General features: G+C 46.2%; 1 protein-coding gene across 1 annotated transcript in view; it reads left to right on the top strand.

Moving 5' to 3' along the window:
• Window positions 1-1,435: 1,435 nt before the first annotated feature.
• Window positions 1,436-18,134, top strand: part of epsilonCOP (coatomer subunit epsilon) — a 29,681-nt gene continuing 12,982 nt past the window's right edge. Inside the window, exon 1 of the mRNA XM_077658094.1 lies at window positions 1,436-1,574. The gene's annotated coding sequence lies outside the window, so the exon portion shown is untranslated. The remainder of the gene's footprint in view (window positions 1,575-18,134) is intronic.

Below are 18,134 nucleotides of genomic sequence, written 5' to 3'. Positions count from 1 at the left end.
GGCAGGAATCTATGAATGTACAGTAAAGAATTAAATCCAGCATATATGGGAATTAACCCATTACACTATCGCGTCATACCCTTAATGCGGAGCTTTGGCTACTGCATTTTTTTTTTACTGGTGTTAATAAGAAATTTGATGCGTTGCAAATAAGCATTCGGACTCTTGCGTGCATCATAAAAACGCCGGGTTCGTCACCAGGGCGATAATACTCAACCGCAAAGAATGTGCCTCCTGGCAACTAAGAATTTTGTTCATTGGTATTTTGTTTGAGTTCCTGGTTTGGTCACTGCATAACATGACTTCATCCATTCGCAAGCAGAGTGGCACCTGTAGCTTAAAATAAGTCATTTTTCTTGTGGCGAATGTATCAATCACCTACGACGCGCGAAACACCCGGATATGCCTCCCCTTATTAACAATAGAAAGCCCTGTTCCGCAACTCTTTCCTGCAAGATTGCTTGCTTCGAGAAAGGTTTCGTTTCTGAACGTGAATAGGAAGAGGTGTTTCTTGCTTAGTGATATCGCATCCTGCCTGTGCAACGGTCGTACAAGGGTCCACCGTACTTTTGCTAACAAAGCTAAAATAAAAAGAAAAAGCGCGCCTGTTCTTCTAAGGCTAGTTTTCGTATTCGCTTGCCTTTTTCAGGTACGAAGCGAAATGATAGTAATATGGAAAGGTAAAAGCAAAAAAAAAAACGCAAGAGTGGAGAGGACGTATGAAGCTTTGCACCCAGCGGAGTGCAGTTCCCCAGTCTCGTGCGCACAGTGGCGGACGTCCGCAATCTTTCTGCACTTTCACCGCGCACAGACTCCTTGTAAGCAAGCACAAGCGTAGAAATCGTGTTTACTTTTCTGCGCTTCTTGTGGGTAGTTGTCGCCCGTGTGTGTCCCACTTGGGATAGCCAGCAGAGTTTCGGATACCATGGGGCGGCAGTTGTTTCTGTTCAAACAAGCAGGGAACCCTCGTCGCCGGGCAATCTTTGCGATAGCGAGACTACCAGGCGCTTGAATGCGAGTGCGCACTTGAGACGGAGACAAGGCAGCTGACGGAGACTTCATTATGGGTGGCTGCACTACACCAACTCCTCACTCTGAACGAAACGCGGGTTGGGGAGGAAATGCATGTTCTATAGCCGCGCCTCAGTAAACGGAGAAGAATCCCGGCGCGGCGATAAGCGGAAGGCGCTGATAAGGCGTAGAGCATTGACCTGAAATGATAAAGGCTTCTGAACAGAGTCAAAAACAGCCCGTCGCTTTCCTATAAACAGCATTTCGTTGCCACTGCGCGATCCTGATTTTCTAATTCAAACTGTTCGCGGGCTTCTGCAGAATAAAGGGGAGGGGAGATAACATGCTAAATTAACCTGACCACGTAGAAGTAGTACTAAGGCTGCTACAGAAATCTAACGATTGCACGTTGCACTGAGCCCATTTATATGGAAATGAGGAACACCAGCGGTGTGCTGTGTTCGGGCTCCTAACGAGCGGACCTTCCTTCTACCGCGCTGCGATTTTCCGGCCTGCGGTACGCTCATTGGTTGATCGTGCTTTCCCCGGAGCCGTTTTCAAAGGTGAGCTCGCTGGTTGAATGAAAACGTGGTCGAGCGTAATTTTGCGGGCATGCCGCTTGCCGGGGAGCGCACGCTTCGATGCACCGAATGGAAACGTACAAAGAGGTCCATGAACCCCGCTTTGGTTTGCTGCTGCATGATCGGTTCCTTCGCTGTACCAACATTAATTAGGAGTTGATGAGGTAAACTTCGACATGGTCGTTTACATATGTTCAATAGTGTTATCCAAGGCACGTGATTATCAGCGTCATTGCTTTAAAGGCAATTTTTATCAATGTAACGCACTAACGTGCATTTATGTATACTCCTCTTTTCGAAATGGCCTCGAGAGAGGGAGCTTTGGGTGACTTTAATCATTAAATGATTGACACGACACCTATATTTTTTCTGCTTCTTTTTACTCAAGTTACAGCCATATCCTAATGCTGAAATTAATCTTTACAGACCTTGTATACACCGAGACTATATTTCGCGCACTTTTAAAAGGATGTTGGGCTCGCTTGTCTTGTCTTGTCTGAATGCAACTGAATCAAATGATATTTTATTTTTTAGCGTTGTATCTGCCTCCGTTCGCTGTTTTTGTTTAATTATTTTGGCTCGTATACCTCCATTCACTGTTCTGAATATAACGACACTTTCAGCCTGTCTGTGTCTTTGTGAAATATCCTCGACAGAAATATCTTTCATCCCTCCACTTCTTTTCAGTAAACATTTTTTCGTCTCTCTCCTTTCATCGTTTTTCTAGTTCAGCATTTTGGAAGCACACAACCGGCTGTATATTGCTACGCTCCTAACTACTCTAGTGGCGCCATACAGCGGCTAAACTGCATTTCCTGGCAGTTGACAAGCCTTGAGCCATCTCGGCTCTCGGGGCTAGATGCTTCGTCTTTATCCATGGAGGAACGCAGTGTCTTCATCTCTCGTGCTGCCGCCTGCTGCCTTGCGCGTTCCAACGTCTTGCGCGTCTAATTGAAGCAAGTAAACCAGCCCTGCTTACGCCAACCGTTTCTCAGTGACAATATTAGGCGGGTCAAGCCGAATTTCTTGGCAAGGTAAATGTATACAATCGCGTAGGATCAGTGGTGCACAGAAACCCCACGCCGCGGATGAGACTTGAGTGCGCGATCTCATCTATGACCACAATAGCGTCATATAATTAATCTACTGCCCTCAACATTAACCACAACTGGAAACTGGAGGCCGCGTAAACACGCTGTGTTTTCTGACTTCGACGCAAGGGGTCCCTGTGACCTCGATCCGGCAGCAATCGGTTAATGCAAACAAGACTAGGTAAGGTTGTGTCATTCTGACCTCTTGCCCAATAAGCTCGCGTTCGGGTCATATAAATAAACTCTATGAAGAATAGGTGCAGCGCAAGAGAACTCGGGTAGAAAAGCAGCGATGCGAGAATATCTCATGCGTTAGACGTCGTCCGTGCCTTTCGGGCGTCGTCGTGCTTGCACATATATGCAGCAGATTCAGTATGCATTCTGAATTTGCGCCAACTTTGTGAGCAGCAGCCAAAGGACGATTCGAATTATTCAGATCGTTATGAATGCGGTGAATAACCCTGTAATCGCTGTGGCGTGATAAGTTGGACAGGGGTAAGATATGTCACCGGGAAAAAAAAACATTCAGAAAATGGGACGCACGCGCTGTGAATAATGAATGACTTTGAGTTAGTTTAAGCCTGTCTTGGCATGATGTGCAACATCCATTTCATAGCTTTTTTTTTTTTCAGAAAGTACGTACAGTGCGTATTGTAAAACCGCGGAGGCCTCGCTTCTTGCGCAAGTAAAAGTCGTGAACGAAACTGACCCTCCCTTTCAGTAAATAGAGGTGAGATAAAAGTTCGAGCGAAAAATTTTAAATGCACATGAAATTTTAAACTGTAAAGGAGAAAGAAAAGTGATAGAAAAAAGACAGCAACATTTATTTTTTTATAATAATAATTGGTTTTTGGGGAAAGGAAATGGCGCAGTATCTGTCTCATATATCGTTGGACACCTGAACCGCGCCGTAAGGCATGGGATAAAGGAGGGAATGAAAGAAGAAAAGGTGCCGTAGTGGAGGGCTCCGGAATAATTTCGACCACCTGGGGATCTTTAACGTGCACTGACATCGCACAGCACACGGGCGCTTTAGCGTTTTTCGTCCATAAAAACGCAGCCGCCGCGGTCGGGTTCGAACCCGGGAACTCCGGATCAGTAGTCGAGCGCCCTAACCACTGAGCCACCGCGGCGGGTGAAATTTTTTTGTTTTATTTATTTTTATTTATTTATTATTTTTATTTTTTGAGCTGTGACACAGTATTACCGCGAAGTCTAAAGACCGTCGCCAGGACACATAAAAGGTGTAGGCCGGAAGTTATATAATATAGAGCCATAAAAATTTGGCTTGAACTTGGTTAAGACCAACACGGCTATGGGTATATAGGGTTTAACGTCCCAAAGCGACGCCGTAGTGGAGGATTTCGGATTAATGCCGACCACCTGGGGATTATGACTAACGTAAATAGTGTGGACGCGGAGAGAGTGATACTAAACGTTTCTGAACAAACTGTTATCCGAAAATGTCTGAGTCACCCCGTCTCTTTTCATGACGGGTTAACTTGCAAAATTCTTAATCACACTGCAGCTGAGCTGTATTAAAATCTAATAAAATTATTAATTTTTTGTAAGCAATCTGTGAGGTCTCAGTAAACACTGTCGCGAATAAGTGAAACCCTGACCGTGTATACCTTGGTGCCCAAAGAATGATCTTGCACAAGTTTTTTTTTTTTAATATAGTGGGCGACATTCGAATACAGCACAGATCAAAACAAACAGTGCGGCAGTCGAAATTTCGCATGCAAACTTTCGTGTTAAACACACTGAACTAAATATTTTCGCACCGTTCAGTCATCAGAGATTGAATCAGCATCACTGATGTCTTTGCCGCTACCACTGAATTTGTTATCTCAAACCATCATCTTCTCTTGGGCCATATGTCTCTGTCCTCGCCTACCAAGATGATGATAGCTAGCGGCTTTGCACATAGCTGGCCTTTGAACTCTGTGGCATTTGTTTACTTTTTTGCGTGCGGTAAAAAGAAATGTCACCAACAAAGTGCGGAAATGAGCGTGACTCACACCAAAAGCACGCTGCTTATGCACATTGCTTCCACACATTGACGCTACCTTATGCTGAAACGCTGAGAACTAGACGGAACGGTAATATCCGTGCTCAACTTACACGATAAGCCATTGAAGGAACCGCGATCCCTCCCCTGGTGTATATTTATAAAAATGTAATATAATATACGCTTACAGTACGAGATGAATGAATGAATGAATGAATGAATGAATGAATGAATGAATGAATGAATGAATGAATGAATGAATGAATGAATGAAAAAGAATTGATTGGCTGGGCGGCTCATTGTTCTGAATATGGAAGAGACGACAGGAAAAGAGTTCTATAAGCAAAAAACGGAATGAGAACAAGAGTAACGTAAAATATAAATATAAATAAATAAACGTAAAACCCGACATTCAATTATCCCTACGATTCCAATTTTTTTTTAATTGGTAAAGGGCTCAGGACATTCTCACGGGTGCTTGATTGCGGAGCGATCCTCTAGGCGTATGCTTCTATACAGTCCCTCTGTATTTCTGGCGGCAGGTGACGAACCTATCGTTTGGGTCCTGACATGCGGGCCAATCAAGGGTTAGGTTCTGGCTCCCGATTGTTAGCGCTGTCTCCTGGGCATTTCTTTTTTTTTCATGAGTGTGCCTTCCCGCCTGCTATTGCGTCCGGTGAGAAGGCAAAAATGACAGTGAACGTCGTGCGCTTTCCACGGCCGCCCTGTCGGTGGTGACAGCGCGTGGTAGGAGATGTGCGGGTAGCTCCTGGGAACTGCGTCTTGGTTTACCTTGACTGCGTGCTAGCTAGCTGCCTTGAAAAAAGGACGGAACGAGTTCCAGCGGGCAAGGTGAGTGATAGTCGAAGGTGCAGAGGAAGAGCTGGACTGGCGACTAACCAGAAAAGGGCACTGTGTGGAGCAAGGAAGCTAGGTACGAATTACATCGCTAAGGATAAGTCGTGCTTTATTAAATACTGTATATTAAATACCGAACCTGTAAAATGAGAGTGAAGCACTAGAGGACGAGAAAAACGTCACCATCTGTATAAAAGTACGCGAAATTCGAAATATTTTAAGTGATTCAGCTAGAGTCAGATACAACTCAAGAGCGAAACGTCTTTACCCCGTCAAAGGACCCCCTTCCAGCCAATGGCGTCGGCCGATTCTCATGATCTTGCTCCATGGAGGAAGGGGACTATCCCTTTCATCTGCCACTCCCTGCATTGTAACGCTAGCAGGCTCGTGAGAATCGGCCGACGCCATTGGCTGGAAGGGGGGCCCTTTGATGTGGAAACGCCGCTTCATTCTTGAGTTGTATCTGACTATAGTGTCTCATTCGACTGCGAATTTAGGCATAATATACTCGAGAAGTGAAGTGTTTAATTAAGCACATTCGTAAAAATATTTAAAAATATAGTCGGCAAGACACAGCCAAGCCGTATACAGCGCCAATTAGTAAACAGCACTGAAAGAACAGATGAGATGGGATATCGCCGATGAAAGTATAGTAGATATAACACTCAGATTGCACCTGGGATGGGAGAGCTAGCAGGCTAAGATGTTGGCAGTAACCTTGCAAACGGTTCTAGGTATACGTTCTATCTATGTAACTGGTCTTGATTAAGGGGCGAGGGGTAGGGGAGGAGGAGGTTATCTGAGAGCTCTCTAATCGAGTACTCGGTATTGTTTGAGGCCTTGAATTTATCACGAAGGAGTGAAAATTTCACATATTCGCTCCGACTGCGGCACAGATTCATCAATATTTTTCTTCCTTTGTGGTACACATACACCCCGTTACTAATGAGGAAAGTATAACTTTACTTCAATACACCATATTCCTCGGCGGCAAGAGTCGCGTAAGCCACAGATTCGGTCTGTCTTCGAAAGGAAGTCAAAATCCAGAAGCGACCCATCTGCTTACTGTGCGTTCCATACTTCTGAGTCAGCGCCACCTTAACACCACAGGAAGAAAGCACAATGATGGAACGCACATCACTTCGACGACTGCGCACTTTTGCCCACAGCAGGCGGTACTGAGGGAAGACATCTTGGTCACTAAGGGATATCTTGACCGTTGACTTGTTCCCTTGAGCCGGAAGCGAGCGAAGTTTACAGATAAGAAAGTGGGCTTGGTTTGTCGCTTTTCCGTTAATCTACGAGCTGCCGCTTCAGTCCGGATCCCGAAACTCGAAGGCTTCCTCAGCTGATACCATATGTGGGACGTCGGAGACGCACTTCGCATCTATCTTCTTCTTGTTGACACTTGGAAGTAACTGGGCCAAAAACACGCGACATCAGTTTTGATAGCTTAAGAAAGGCAAATGTGTAGAGAGTATAACCAGCCTCCTCCGAGCTATCGATGAACTCTAGTATAACACTATTCCTGCTTCAGGTTCTACAACAAATTAACAAGACATACTAATGTGCTTCGAGATAAAGCAGATTATCTTAAAATAGTTTTCAATACTTATTGCTGCAAGAGTCCTCCGGCGAACGTTACAATATACCATGAATTTATAAAAATACTGACTCTTTCGCCTCTCTTAAGGCAAAAAATCGCCAACAATCGCTCAACTTTTTACCCTCTCCCTTCCTTCTACCGCTATATCTTTTTTTTAGACAAGACTATAGAAAATTTTCTATAACTACAGAGCAATTTACTAATACCAACTCGCTCAACAAGTTGTCTATATTGAGCAACGGAATCGCAGACCCGGCAGCCACTGATAGATGGATAGTGGCGTAAAAAGCTCTTTCTCGGTTCATTTGGGACCTGTGCTCCTGTATAGTGAGTGTGGCCCAAGTTGTATAGCTTCCCTCCTCTTGCGGAAATTTCAAAAGGGTGGGAGTCAGTGCGAGCACCTCTCACGGTGCAGGCCATGAAGAATACAACGAAAGCCGACTTACATGCATTCCAACAGTCGTTCAAATACATTTAAGTATTGAACAGCACTCGCAACAGTTCGATTACGAACACACATAAGTATTCATTTGAGCGAGGAGTATACTCTAGTTTTGCTCTGTACATCGGATATGTGATTTAGCCTACACAGGACATTTGCCAGTGCAGGTCAAATGTTTAGGGCAATCCCCCCAAGGTGGAGTAGATTTGTAATAAGGGAGTAATTACTCATTGACATCCACCCATGCGCTGCCATACGGCTACAAATGAAAGCTATACAGCTTTCTCAGAAACTTCGTAGTTAAAGAAAAATTCGTACCCCGGACCAGGACGAATTTTTTTTAATTATGATGTTTCTGACAAAGCTGTATAGCTTTCATTTGTAGCCGTATGGCTGCGCATGGGTGGATGCCAATGAGTAATCACTACCTTATTTCCCAGTGCACATCCAAACGCTCGAAACGCAGCAAAAATTGTTTGTCTTGTATTTGAATCTAAATTATCATACCCTGAGCACTGAACAAAGTAAAAGACACAGTGCGCACTCCGGATCTCAGGAGCATACAAGGGTGCCCACCCCAAAGTCCATTCTACCAGATGGACCAGGCCCACCACAATCACCTGACCACGAAAGTCCCAAGAGTGCTAACTCCCCGGCATCCGGTAACCATCTCATTTGTCACCAGTTTTGTGCTACGACGTACTTTGACATCAGAGTCAATGTCGACGCCAGCATCGGCATGGCATTGAATCGCACCGCATTGACTTGCAACGCATCGACATCGCATCGACTTTTTTTTACACTTTCTTTGGCGAAAAATAACACCGGACAAAAAGCTAAAAGAGAAGAAATGCAAACCTTAAAAGCTTCACTTCCGATGGGTGGAATTGAATTAAGAAACTGTTTCCACAAATATTTTAGTAGCGAGACTAGGCAACCATGTGCGTAATCTACTGACTATGGGAAGCCGACGATGGGAAGCCGCACTGGGTGTCTAGACACCCTATCCGCACTGCACTTAGCGTCCAAGTTGCAATCTGTAAGTAGAAGAATGGGCAGAGCGTGCCATCCTTACTGATGTTACGCACATGATTTCTCAGCACAACGCAAGTTGCGCGATTGTGTAGTGATCTTTTTCATCGTGTAGAAATGTAATAAAATTACACGAAGCTCTACCTAGCATTTAAATTCAAAAACAAAACAGGTACCAATGATGTCTGGCGCTTAAAATGGCATTCATGCGAACTATACACATTGTGACCATTTCATGCGCATGACTAAGTTGTACACCTGGTTTTCGAGAGAAACAAATATAACTGCGTGGCGTCAAATGGAAAGACTGATGCGAGTGCCGAAGTAGCGAGCGATGCACTAGACCTTACGTCCTGCAGGCCTTTATGCCGTCATCACTGTGCCCCTTGTCCCGGTGAGCTCCAAATAGAGTTGCGCAAAACGAGACAATTCACCCAGCCCATTTTTCTATGTCATCTAATCGGTCGTCCGCTGTGACCGGCGAGCGCTTCTAATTGTTGCGCAAAGCGCAAAGCCAAGGGTACGGGTGCACCGAGAGAGGCTGCTGTCATCGGCCACTATCTTGCCGGATATCCGGCTTCTACTGAAGCCGCACTTATGCAAGGATGCCGCTGATTAGTCCATCTCACGCCCTGTCAAAGAGCGCTGAGGCGTCAAAGGTCAAGTTATGGGGAGTGTCTTGCAAACAGCGCGCGTTGTGCTGCAGCTGATGCAGCAATCCGCCTTTCTCACAAGATTTGGCACCCTCCGGGAAGTGGCGAAAATTCTTCTGCTACTCACTGAAAACAAGCTAAACAAACGCACGTGGGAGACGCAGGCGCGATCTGGTTCCACGAGGCGCCAGATGCGCCTGCGAAGTGGCAAGTGCGAGTGCTTGACAGGTGTCGCCTTCTGTCGCATGCGCTTGTCACTAACATCATGTGCAGTCGGATAATTATAATAATTGGTTTTGGGGGAAAGGAAATGGCGCAGTATCTGTCTCGTATATCGTTGGACACCTGAAACGCGCCGTAAGGGAAGGGATAAAGGAGGGAGTGATAGAAGAAAGGAAGAAAGAGGTGCCGTAGTGGAGGGCTCCGGAAAAATTTCGACCACCTGGGGTTTTTAACGTGCACTGACATCGCACAGCATACGGCGGTTTCATTTTCAACCAGTGCAGCTGGAGGAGAAGACGCGCGCATGCGCAGAGCGGCCTTGTGAAAAAGGTGGATTCTGTGATGACAGTAACGCGCCGCGGTGGCTCAGTGGTTAGGGCGCTCGGCTACTGATCCGGAGTTCCCGGGTTCGAACCCGACGGCGGCGGCCGCGTTTTTATGGAGGCAAAACGCTAAGGCGCTCGTGTGCTGTGCGATGTCAGTGCACGTTAAAGATTCCCAGGTAGTCGAAATTATTCCGGAGCCCTCCACTACGGCACCTCTTTCTTCCTTTCTTCTTTCACTTCCTCCTTTATTCGTTCCCTTACGGCGCGGTTCAGGTGTGCAACGATATATGAGACAGATACTGCGCCATTTCCTTTCCCCAAATACCAAAACCCAAACACCTGTGATGAAAGTGTGATTCTGAGCTTCATCTTTTAATGCGACAGTATTAGGAGAGTCATGACGACTTAAACTGTCCGGCGTCGGTGTCTGTGGGAAACCTCCACCTGCGAACCGTGGCAGGTGTCAAGTGGAAGGTGGCTTTTAAGGGGAGTTCCCGCTCTACGCCGGCAACCTCCAATTCTCCACCTGCCACCTGTTATAAAACCGGTTAGCACAAAACACCGGCGCCAGCAACTTGATAAGGACACTTCAGTGACACGCGAATGGGTTCTAGTGATTACAGTGGTAGCGGCTTAGTGAAGATACAAGTAGCGGTAGTGGTAATAGTTCATGCTCCAAGTTGCAGACCGATAGCACGAAGAAAGAGATGGTAGAGAATGCTCTCGCATTTCGTCCGCATCAATACTATCAATCGCCCATCAATTTTTTTTAGCATTTCTTCGTCCAAGATTGAAGTCATGCGTTCGAGCCGTCTTGTGAGCCCGCTCTAGCATGTCAGTGCTGATAGGTGCTGTAAAAACTCCGCGCATTTTCAGCGAGAGGTTCATCTTCAATCATTCATTAATTCTGCGCTGTCATTGTCAGGTATCGTAAATGCTACGACATTCTGGGCACTGTTCTTGCAGGTAGCTACTGCCTAGAGTGAAACGCGAAGGAAAATTGGCACAATGTTTATTCTAAAGGTCCTACAAGACACGGGAAATTGTCCTTAATGTGGCGTCCAGGACAGAGAGGAAGAAAAGATAAAAGCAAAGAAAACGCTCAAAATTAGGGGTGCGCCAATATTATAAATTTCGAATACGAATCGATTATGTTTCTATTCGGTTCATATTCGATTCAAGAAATTAATATGTGAGAATTTCCGGATATTCGACAGCCATTAAATACCGCTCTGACTTTCATAAATCTGTCCGGGGAACAACACCGTATCTGGGCAAATTATCTGAAGATCGAGTTTAAACTGTCAGGAAAACAGTACAAAGCCGTCCTTCTGGCTTTCTTCAGCGTCATTTATCGTGTGGACCAATAACATTCGGACGCTGTTAGACGTGGACCTCATACGAAATTCCGTAAATGGGCCTTCCCACATATCATACGTGATAATCAGATGGAGAACAATCACTCCTCGACTTCATTAGACCGGCCATCCTATTTTCATTCATTTAACCACCCTTTTCCTTAAGCCGTCATCAAATACACCCTTTATGCCTTGAGGCAATAAATAGCGTTTTAAAAAACACACACACAACGCGAAAGCGCGCGTTTTTTTTGTTTGTTTTATCTTTCCATAATGTGTTACATACTTAACGCTCCCAAAGGAGGCAGAGTCGAGGTATCATCTGCAGGGCAATCGGCAGGGCAACCCTGCGCATGGTGCATTGTAACCCACGCACCTCTTAGGCGCGCAACGGCAAACGCAGCGACAACAGGGCACCTCTGGCTAGGCCAAAAAAAAATTGCCTAGCCACGTAGTTTCGGTTTCTGAGCTCCACGTAGTTTCGGTTTCTGAGCTCCACGTAGTTTCGGTTTCTGAGCTTCGCCGCCAGCACACGGCGGCGGCGGCTATCGACCGGGCATTCGCCAGGCGTCCGAACCCAGCTGCGCACCGCTTTCGCACCCGGATTGATGCGTCGCTTGTCTCTTTATAACGAGTCTCACCGTACCGACTTTAATGCGCGTTGCGACACACATGTGGACCGAAACTGAGCGCTTAGCAACGCCTGTTCTCTGCGCGATAGAGCCTCCTCCTCGCAAAGCGCCACCTCATTTTCGCATTTTGGGGAGCATTTTTTTTTTCAAGGGGGAGTCGGTGGTTACAGATTTTATAACTCGACCTTCGGATAATTCGAGCATTTGTTACGGTCCTTATAAGCCCAAGTTAATGAGGCTTTACTACCCGTCATTCTATCTGTAGTTGTCATTCAGTTAGCCTGATTCCGTTCGTTTCGATTGCAAAGACCACGTACTGTATATTGAAAAAAAAAAATAAGGACAGCAACGTTCGCCTACTTACCTTTTTCAGAAACTTGTTTTGATAGTGAACAGATATTCGATATTCGAAGGCATTCTTTCTTCACTTATTCGATTCGCGTTAAAAAATTTTCAATATTCGCACACCCCTACTCAAAATAGAAGATAATAACCAAATGATGAGTAAAACAAAGTGTGAGTGTGACAGGCTGGGAGCATCCGTGAACAGGCGGAAAGGTGACGTGGAAATTGACAACGCATGTTTCAGAGCCAGGCAATTTTTCTTTATCGCCGCCACTGGTAAAAGCACCGCCTAGAGGCCATGACGTCACAACCACTGCACACCGAGGCTGACATTGGCTTCCATGACGAAGATAGATTCTCCTACCAAAGCCTCGGCCCACCACATTTTTTAAGTCACTTCCACTTAAATTCAGCTTTAGATCCACGTTTCACCCCCCCCCCCCCCCAAAAGGCGGTGCATTGCAAAAATAGATAGAGCGAGGGCAGCTGCTCGTTCTGTTTCCCCTGGTTGCGTCCTGTCTATATCTTCTCTGCGTTTCTTACAAGTGACCGTTGTAGTCTGGTCTTCTTTTTGCTAGTGGAACCTGATTCCGCAGAGGTTGCTTTGCTATCAACTTCGCGTTCCGCCCTTTTCTCCAAGCTTTAAAGACCTCTTGACACATAGCGCGGCTCACATGTATGACAAAGGCGAATGCCAGATATGCAAATTTACAGACCTATGCAGGTGGCCCACTGCCGGTGTCCTCTGGTGCAATTGAATTCTTTTATACTATCGATTTTTGACCATACTTGCCCGCTTTCATGAGGTCCACCACCTGAATGCGAACTTACCTGTATTTCACAGACTCGGAGCGTTCTGCGTGCATGCGCTTTTCAAAATGGCACGCGGTACTCTCCAACCTGTGAGATAATTTGCAGGATGCGCACATCATTGCTAGGGTCTTTTAGACGATGAAAATGGTGTCCATTTCTGTAATTTTGTAGCGATAGCTAGATTACGGTAGCATTTCGAGCCCTCAGCGTGGCGGCGCCGCCACGCTGTCACGTGGTTGGTCACGTGGTGCGGAGCAGCTGCCGCCGGCGCAGCGCCGTTGCTGATAACGTGGTTTGTCACCTGGTTGGTCACGTGACCAGCCACGCGGTGCGGAGCAGCTGCTGCTGCCGACGGAGCGGCGCTCCGGCGAAACCGAGCTGCGACAGCTGTGCGCATGCGCCATGTCAAGTGGGAGGAAGATGAAGAAGGAACGCCCAGCGAAACGGAGCGGCGAAAGACTGATTTTGCAATTCAACTGAGCAAGTTCCACTCGGCCAGCTGTAGCTATCGCGTCACTCCAGGTTTAACCAGAGCTAAACCACCGCCATTTTTTTTCTCTCTCTCTCTCTAGTGACGCGCTTCGGCTGACTTTAGCGAGCTTCTTTTAACTCGTTTCATAAAAATCCAATGCGCCTGACACACTTGGCAGGGCGAATGATACGCTACTGCTTTCAGTTTTCTTACCCAATGTCGCTAATCGCTGCTAATATGTCAGTTGAAATATAATTTGCTCTATTCTAAATTGTTTTCGCTTTTAATTTTGTTAACGGCGTCCTTTACATCGTCTAATGACTGAACAGCCTATTTTAATACAACTTGCCTCCTACAAATTGGCCATGTCTGCTTTTTAGAAACAAAGAAGCTCTGCTCCTGTGAGCATTGCACGTGTGCCATTTTTCGCCTGTATTCGTTCTTCGCTGTTCGAACTTCGTGCTTGCAAATATACGCCATCCATCAGCGATCTTCATGCATTATAGAGTACAGCACCGTCCAAATATGTGTGACATAGTGTGTAACGAAGGCCCTGCCTCTTGGTATTTACATGAGAGCTCTGTCGGACAGCGCTGTCGCCTGTCACCTTCCCAGGCGTGGGTAGCGCTGCAATGACAACACGCGTCCCTGCGATCTCTGTGTCGCTGAGTAAACAGGTGATGAGGCACAGTACGCCGGATTCTTTTTTTTTTCTTTTTTTAAGCTTGATCAAGCTTAGAGAAACACGCCACTCTGCGTCATTCTCAGGACAGTGTCGAAAACAGAGTCGCTTGCTCGGAAATTTTTCCATTGGTTATCATCTTCATTACAAACAACAGCCATAGCTGCCATTTCCGTCACAAAAAAAGCTTTCTCGTGTCTCACGTTAATCGAGTTGTGTAACCGATGTCACTGATTTCAGAAAGAAATTGAAATTTCAAGTGATTTTGTTATTATGTATTATGTTATTATTATTATGATTTTGTTATTTTTGTTATGTAATTTTTGTTATTTTGTTCAGTGTGGTATGTGGGATTAAACGCCCCGAAGCGACGCATGGCTTTGAGGAATGCCGTAATGCAGGGCTTGGTAGTAATCTACACTCACACGAATACGCCTATATGGGAGTAAAAAGGGAGTAAGCTGTCCTGAAGCGCCCTCTCTTATATAAAAAGGGAGTGCATTAGAGGACAGCTGACTCTATATTTACTCCTTTCTGTTTAGAGTGTTGGCCACATAGGGATTCTTTAACGCGCGTTGACACCGCACAGCACGCTGGTGTTTTTGAATTTTGCCTGCTATGATATGTGGCCGTCGCGACCGGGACTCGATCCCACGACCTTGGAATCAGCAGCCGAACGTCAAAGCCTCGGAACCACCGCGGCAAGCTCTGTATAAAAAGGTTGGTATTGCAGTGTAAGCATATTATCCTGCACCATTAACTCCCTTGGCGAATAGCCGACGCCCATAAGAGATTACTGCGCCCAGCAACCGTATTGTTCTCGATTAGACGTCGAGAACTGTGCAGTATTCATTAGATGCCACGTGAAGCAGGGTGCGAGGAATGCCGGATCAAGCAATCATATCTAACTGCGCTAGAATGCGAGAAAAAAACTGTTTAGAGGAACGCTTGTTTAGCAGAACCGATACTAAGGTCATACTGAGCACTACAGTCGGGAAGTTGATGTACGCAACCTCTTTAAACCCGTGATCCAGTTCTAGAATGGTATACATGCATAAGAAAAGGTGTAGAACGATATGCAACATAGAGCCAAAAAGTGCGGTTAAAATGGACTAAATGATGGACTCAGAAATTCGGTCTAAACGTCCACCGTCTGGCTCAAGGATAAGAAAACGGCATTAACAACTGGAAATTTTTCAGCACGCTACACTACGTTCTGTGTGCATTTACCGCTCAAACTGACGGCGACGTTTTTTTGCGGTAGTCATTCATTATGCACTGAACGCTTTTGAGACGGGCGCTTATAGACGCGGTCTCGTCCTCAGCGTCACCTTCGACTTTTGCACTGGCACCACGGATACCTGTAATAACCGCTCCCCGCTTTTTTGTTCAGAACAGAAAGAAAAAGAAAACACGCTTTTTTGTTCTATCCTTTTATAACTGTCTCAACAGTAACAACTTTGCATACAAAAATTTTCGCTAGAATACGTGTAGGCTGTGCGTGAACATTATGCATTCACGCTTGCCCTCATCGGTACAGCCATGCGTGTGCTTGTAGGCGTTGACCGGTTGCTTGTCATCGCCGCGAAATGCGGAATCAACACACCATTCTCGATTCTTGTTTGTTTGGTGGCTGAAAGTTGTCACTGGTACCCGTAGCAACCGTCCCTTACAAAAATTTCTCTAGACAGTCTATAGACTGCCCATTGACTTCTGTCTATAAAGTCTATAGACTGTCTATAGACAAATCCTAGAAAACTGTCTATAGGCCATACAAATCCTATGGACAGTCTATAGACAATCTAGATTTATGGACATACACTTTTAGTAGACTTCTGTCTATAGACAGAATATAGGCTACGAACAGACAAAAATAAATATCTATAGGAAGGCAATAGAGTCTATAAGAAGTCTATAGGCTGTCTATAGACCATTTTTGTAAGGGGTGACTCGGCGTCGTATGAAAGGAGTCAAATAGTAGACAGAAACGCATCCAGTGTGGAGTTGTTGTCGACTCCCTTAGGGCATACGTGTTTCGACTCTCGTGAACTATCAGCTCCGGGATACAGAGCCTGCACGGTACAACGTCCAGTCAAACAATAGGCGGCGCTCTGCTATCGATTCTGCCTATCGCCGAACGTAGAGTATCAGAACCTGAGGCTAAACCATGCAAGTTATCTTGTTAATTCCCTCTGCGAAAAACCATGCTACTTTAGCTGCCTATATGTGATGCACAGCACAGCGTTCCAATAAGGCCGACGACGGGTAATAAAGGGTTACGTAGCCGCTGCCACGCAGCTGTTAACTCGCTTGTATACCGCCACTGTATTCACCTTCTGCGATAACTTAAAAATGGCAAGAGACGAAGTGACGCCCAATCGGTGCCTGCGGCATTTACTATACATTTGCATTTGATGTCCACACCCTTGAATGGGCCATTAAAAAAACTGGGCGCAAATTAACTGCACCATAGCTGCACAGTACTGGAACTCATGGCTCCATAAAAAGAGTCTCCTACTGTCGTGAGAAATATGTGAGGTTAGACTGAATGCGGCCCTATTAATAAACATTGTACTCAGGTGCGTGTTGACCCGCCATGGTCGCACAGACCTAGGCGAATGCTGATTCGCTCATCGTCGACAGCCATAAATCATCGGGCCACCATGTGCCAACTCCTCGATCGTCGCCCACAGCAGACACATGGTCTTGAAATTTCTTGTGCTGTGAGACGCGGGGCAGATTTTGTTACTGTGAACTCAGGACCGAAGCCGCGTCAAGTTGACAGCAAATGAACACGGACAGTGAAACTGCAGCAATCAGTCGAGAGAGACAAAGAAGGCTGCTTATGTGTGAGAAGGAGGAAGCCCGCCCGCTCACTTCTTGAACGCTGTCGCCGCGCGCTGCTGCGGCGTGATGTAACTCGATGCCACGCAGCTGGCAATTCTACCTCTGCATGCTAAGTACCCTCCGCCGCGACGCTGCCGCACCCCTTCTGATCGGCGCGCTAAACTTCGTGAAGGCAGTCGCTGCCCTAGCACGGTCCGCGCCCCCCTCCCCCATTAGGTGCCGCTTCAGGTTTCATTCCGATGCGCAGACCGTCTGCATGAGGTCATTCGAGAACAACTTTACATTCAGATCCCTGGGAGTCCTCACAGCAGCGGCCCTCGTGTTGCACGGGATGCATGTTCTTGGGGAGTGGTTTTATGAGCAGGTTCTTCCTAATATGTTTTCGTAGCTGAGTTTTGGTTTTGAGTTTTCCAGGCCTCCGGACTGGAGGAGTGAAATCTGGAGGTGTGCAGTGTGTGTGAGGGCTGGAGGTACAGGTTCTACCTCTTACTGTTTCCACCCTTAAAATTTTCCCCGTTGTTCCCACCACCGCCTCGTTCACTCAAAGATTCCCCACCTCGGGAGCAATATATAAGCACTCCATAGATGTCATATGCCCCCTTCAAAACCATATACGCTCCCTGATGCCCCCCACGACGACGTCTCTGAAGCAGGGGTGTACAAATATTCGAAATTATCAAACAGTGAACGAATCAAATTAGCGGATGTTCAAAATTATTCGTATCGAATCCCTTCTCAAGTTTTCGGATAGTTTTTTGAATAATTGGCACGAAGTTCCAAAAATTGTGTCCATTCCGACGCCGCACAGCATGCTGCCGCGGTCGGTCTGTGCGCTAAGTATGGTTCAGTGCTGCGACTGAGTCCATTCGTGTTACGGCGTTCATAATCATCATACACAAAAACCCCCTTTCAATACATATGAGCTTTAAGATTTGACGACGCGACAGGGTTCAGCAAGGTTTAGCAAATGCTTCCCAGATGCCCCACATTGGAGGCCATGGTTCGAATTCTCGACTCTCTCATCAACTGACGTTTGGCGCCAGTTGTTTCTCTGTCGTCATCAGTAGCAAAATGTAATTTTCTTGTGTGTATGACATGGCGTCATAGAATTAATATATTGAGTTAGTTTCGTGTGTGTTCTAGTGGAGATAA

This window comes from Amblyomma americanum, chromosome 3, assembly GCF_052857255.1.
Source record: "Amblyomma americanum isolate KBUSLIRL-KWMA chromosome 3, ASM5285725v1, whole genome shotgun sequence".
Lineage (NCBI taxonomy): Eukaryota > Metazoa > Arthropoda > Arachnida > Ixodida > Ixodidae > Amblyomma > Amblyomma americanum.
Note: the sequence above shows the minus strand (reverse complement) of the source record. Positions and strands in the feature narration are given on the sequence as shown.